At 39.8% G+C, this 5,311-nt stretch overlaps 1 long non-coding RNA gene across 1 annotated transcript; it reads left to right on the forward strand.

Annotated features, from left to right (window-relative positions):
* Nucleotides 1–3,369: 3,369 nt before the first annotated feature.
* LOC116933316 lies at nt 3,370–5,311 on the forward strand. The gene is made up of 4 exons (XR_006648854.1): nt 3,370–3,499; nt 3,564–3,740; nt 3,814–3,981; nt 4,044–5,311. It is a non-coding gene; the product is annotated as an uncharacterized LOC116933316 (long non-coding RNA).

Here is a 5,311-nt window from a genome sequence, read left to right on the forward strand (position 1 = left end):
TGCCGCTTTATGTGCAATGGTCTGGCCATTCTCTTCTATGTCTGGGTCAGCTCCGTAGTCTAACAGCAAATCTGTCATGTCCAGTTTTCCCGCTTTCACGCTTGTATGAAGTAGTGTTTTGTCGTTAAACTTCTGGTTTAGAAATTCTGCCTTCGGGTGGTAATTCCATGCAGCGGGACCAAATTTCTTTATGATATATCTTCTTATTTCTTCCCTTGGAGCGTCTATCATTTCTAAGAAAATTTCTTTATCACGTAATCGTGTAATGGCTTGTGTTCGTTTGCAAATGGCATCTGCTCTTGCTGCGGATAAATTTGGGTGCATGTTCATGGCACAGTTACTACATTTAGGTAGAGTTGTTTTTTGTGTAGCATTTGGATCGAATTTGAACGTTGGTGGATAAAAACCATAACCTCCGATAAGTCCTTCTTGTTGTGTTTCACTTTCTGTTTCAATGTCACTTTCGATCACTATGTAGTTTATTTCTGGTTGCCTTTTACCATCTGTTGCTCCACCACATTGCACTGCGTCTTCACTGTCCCGTTCCATCACTAATGTTTCTTCGTTGTTTTTCTTCACTACATTGAAAACTTTCATTTTTACTTAACACCTGATTGTTCGGTGGCTGTTTTAACACTAATGGTATAGTGGAGACAATTCACTCGAATTTTTTTTTTGTGTGTCATATTTTGAATTTTAATACACTTACTACTTTTATTCTATCCCCCTTTCCCCCTTGTTCCTTAAAAATAAGAACTTTTTTTTCTAATTTTTTCTTTGGGTGGGGGAAGGGGGGGTATGTTGTTTTTAGATTCAACTTCCGTTGAGCATCTGCAAAGGTCTTTCCATACCATTCCATAACCCACAACGTAAGTGCACGTCGTGTGTTTTCCTGTGCATTTGCGAGCTTGATCTGATTCCCAGTTTTCTTCCATAATAGGGCAAATACTGCGTTGTTTCGGTGCGCTTGGTTGAGCTGGGCGTGATTGTTAGGTTCTTTCCATGGTAAGAGGTGTAGGAGCCGTCATCCTAGTGAATGGTTGTTCTGTTATTTCTTCTGGTGGTTGAATATTTGAATTTGCGATTATTGAAGTTAATTCGTGTGTATCTTCCATATTAATTCGGTATCTTCTTAATCGTCTAGTTTGGCGAATTTTTGCCATGATTCTTGTGAAGGGGTCGCAAATGATGAATATGCGTAGGCATACGATGAATACAATGAATCCGATAATAGATAGAATAAGAATTTTCAATGTGTCGAACCATGAAAACATGGTACCTATCTGATTATCCTGTTTTTCTGACATCACTATGTTAGAAACTGATTTTGAATCCGATTCTTGCATTAGGCCTACTAAATCGTTTAGGATATTCAATTGCTCCATTTCCATTGTTTCGTGCGCTGGATAGCTCTTCAAACTCTAATCGAAGTCATTCAAGTGTAACTCTTCGAACTCCGTGATAAGGTCTAAGTTCGGCATGTGGATGTTTCCTTTTTGTTTTACCCATTCTCCGTCTGTTGAATTATGTTCCCAGGTGTGATGGATCCCATTTAAATTTACCAAATGAGTTTTCGAAAAGCAATCAAAATATGGATGTATAGACCATCCATCTACTCCAATTGTGCAGTTTTTACCTTCCTAGGTAAAAAATGGTTGAAATCCACATTTGGATTTTTTTGCGGAGATAAAAATCCGCTTTGTTTCACATTGTTGAAGTGTCGTCGCTTGTCCGAAGCCTTGCAGTCTCGTAAAAATGGGTAAACCAAGCGCTGAAGCAGAAAGAATTCCGTTACTTTGAGCCAGAATCACGGCTTGAGTTCTCTTTATCGTCGAAAGTTGACAATATAAATCGTGGATTCCTTTTGCAAGTTTGTTTTCGTGTTCTGTTTTTGTATACTTATTTTACATTGCTCATACATTTTTGAAATTTCGAATTTGATCTTGTCATTGAATTCATCTATATTTTCGGGTAGGCCGCTTTCTGTTTCTCCTGTTATTGGTACCTCCGGTATCTGTTCTAGTGTTAAACATGCTGCATCGGGTATTTCTTGCTGAGCTGTTTGTTCAGTGTCATCAATAATTTCCATTATTGCATCTTCCGTAATGGTGTGATCTCGTTCTTAAGTTTCCTTACTTGTTGTTAATTCGTGACTGGAGGATCTTTAATTTTTTCAGTTGTTATGTGATGTGTTGTTGATTGGCTTATTAATTCAGTTTTTGTTGTTGTTGCTTTAGTTGTCGTTGATGATATTGTAGTGGACGTGGTTTCAGTTGTAGCTGAGGGCAATGTAGGTTCAGTATTTGTACTTGTAGGCCTAGTGGTTGTAGTTGTTGGTTTAGTAGTTGTAGTTGCAGTCTTAGTAGTTGTAGCTGTAGGCTTAGTTGTTGTAGTTGTAGGCTTAGTAGTTGTAAGCTTAGTTGTTGTTGTTGTAGGCTTAGTAGTTGTAGTCGTAGGCTTTGTAGTTGTTGTAGGCCTAGTTGTCGGTTGTGTGCTTTTAACGGATGTTTTTATGGCCATTGTGGCTAATGTTGTTTTAATTATTGTTTGACTTAATTTTGTAGTCGGTTTTGCTGTCGTCGTGGTGCTTGAAGTAGACGAAATGGATTTTTGTGTGGTGGGCGTGGTAAAGTTTTCGTTGTTTGCTTTACTTTCTCTTTTGAGAAGAGATGGTATAGGTGGGAGTGGTTTTCCGTTCAATGATTGTTGAGTGTGAAACGCTATAATGGCTGCTGCCGAAAGCGTCCGTATTTGGTGCGGGTTTCGGTATTCGAAGCTAAAATGTTGTTTTCTACTTGAGCCATGGCAATGGCCTAAAATCAGACGTCCTACTTTCAGTGTGAGACACTTTCTGTCAGACGCCGGTGAATGTAGGCCAGTTCTGTTTGTTGCCATGAGCTGTCCTGTGTGTTCGAAAATGCCCCAAATTGAACTGGTGTTGGCGCATTCCTGTAGAATAAGCATCGTTGTGTTTGCTTTGACGCAAGCATTAGTGTTGAACAGTTTTATGGTGAAAACAGACGTATACTCGAAAGCTTGGCCTTTGTTAGTTACTTTGCTGCAGTTTCCTACGGATACTTGTGATTGCACTAGGGGATCGCTGCTTGTTATGAATGTTTTCAGTTCATCTTAACATTTCGTCCAATCTGTGTCACAATCCTTCACGGTTAGTTGTTCGTTAAGTCCGTGATGTGTGACATATTTTTCATTTGGATATTGTCCATTTTTCAACAACCCCCAGGCGATCATGTCCCAGATGATATTTCCACTGCCATGATTTGTTTTCAGGATTCCACCAAATATGGGTGAGTTGATTGTGGTTGTAACAGCTTTTCATTGTTCCAATCGAATTTCTTGTATGTCTTCCAGTGTTGCGTCAGGGAAATTTTCTACTATATCCGGGTTGGTGTTAATTGTTTGAAAAATACATTGCTGATTTTTCTTCGTGTTTTCCTCTGCAGCACATTGTTCCAATTTTCACGATTGGTCGATTCCTAAGGTAAGACACATTTGTGATTCTTGAGAGATTTAATAACTATTTTCTTTTTCCAATATCCATCTAGTTGATTCTTCAGAACCGGTTGCAGCGAATATGCGATCTCCTTCCGTCTCCGTGATGCAGATGAAGCTATTTTGTATATGTATCGTCTGGTCGACGATATATTCGAATTCCGACCTTGATGGTAGAGGATCATCTTTTGATTGTTGGTTATGGGCTATTACTGAGTTGCTGCTTTCTGGTTCGTAAGCAATATAGATTGTTAAATTCTTCTGTACTAGTTTCCCTTCTTCTTCGATAACTGCCATTTTTAGGTGTGCCAATCTTATAGTTCCCCAGGCGTAGGAGATGCTGTATAGTCGAGTCCCAAGTTGTTCATCTTCTAATGGGTTGTTGAATAGAAATTGGACAACTTGAAGAGTCCAACGTCTTGTCCTAGACTTATACCATTCTCTGTAATCGTTGCATACTGAAGTATCCAGGTAGGTATTTCGAAGGCATGTGGTTTTGAACATCTCGTATACATTTTTTTTTGTTTCTGCAGGAAAAGTCAAGCACGTCAGAGGGATTCCAACCACTTTGTGTCCTATTGGTACGATGCCCATATCTGGCTTGTTAAGAAACGATATTTCTATCTGCCGGTTGGTGTCGTAGAGACGGCTGGTGTTATCTGACTCCGGGGAATTTCCAGGTATCCTTTTCCTTTTAGTAATGTTTGGGTGTATGAATTGTTAGTTGTCCTTTCTCCCCACACGATCGTATTTTGATTTTGGATGAATTGTCCTTCCTGTTGTGTGGTATTTAGCAGTCCGAAAGGGCTTTCAATTGGGCGATCTGGTTTCTCCTGTCGTAGCGTGATCTGTTCCGCTATACAGTTTAGGGTTTGGTATTCCTTGATGGCGTACCATTTACCTTCTCCTATAGGGGTGACCGTGAAACTGAGTCCCGTTGGTCTGATCAGCATGTTATTGTCACCATATTTTTTATCATTGAACATCCGCCAGCCTTCTAGAGGGGTTATTAATATTGTTTCTTGTGAGTTTACTGTATCGAAGGATCCAATCCAGAACGATCCGGTTATTTTCTTTGTTTTAGTCCACTGTCGACATGACCATCCTTTCCAAGTGGCTGCTGGTTTTGTTTACTCACCAATGTGTAAGCAGTTGGTATCCTTGGTAAGTGTTGTGTTTCAGGTTTTTCGTTGTCACATTAGTAAGGCGATTCGAAATCCAGGATTCCTCGAATTTTCATATTGTTACAATCGCAGACGGATGCGTAGATAGGGTAAGTAGGGTTAAGTGAATGAAGGAGGCAAAGAAGGAAGAGTAATGTCTGCATCTGTGAAAAAAAAAGAGTTTAGTTATCTGGTCCTTGATACCGTCTTCGTAAGTTGTATCGGTGTTTCGTTATTGGATCGTTTTGGATTTGGTTACGGTAAAGGTTGGGTATTGTGTGGTTTGTTTGCTCTTTTGGTTTTATTTCATTCCTGCTGGGTTTGATGTTCATCTTCACTGGATGTATCAGCCGCTGTTTCCTTGGTCGGCCTGGTCGGCGTTGGTGAATTGTTGGTCGTCGTTGGGCTTCAACATTTTCTGGTAGGTTTTGTAGTATTTCTTCTTCCTCAGTTGTTTCTTGTTTTCTTGGGATATAAAGTTTGAGACGGTTGGTATGTACCACGGATTTCAGTTTCTTGTTTACAGTGTGCTGTATTTCGTAATTGATATCCGAGAAACTTCGAGAAATTTGAAATGGTCCGTTCCATCGATTTATGAATTTTCCTGCTGCCGGTTGCGTCTGCAGTAATACGTAGTC

The sequence above is a fragment of the Daphnia magna genome, linkage group LG7, assembly GCF_020631705.1.
Source record: "Daphnia magna isolate NIES linkage group LG7, ASM2063170v1.1, whole genome shotgun sequence".
Lineage (NCBI taxonomy): Eukaryota > Metazoa > Arthropoda > Branchiopoda > Diplostraca > Daphniidae > Daphnia > Daphnia magna.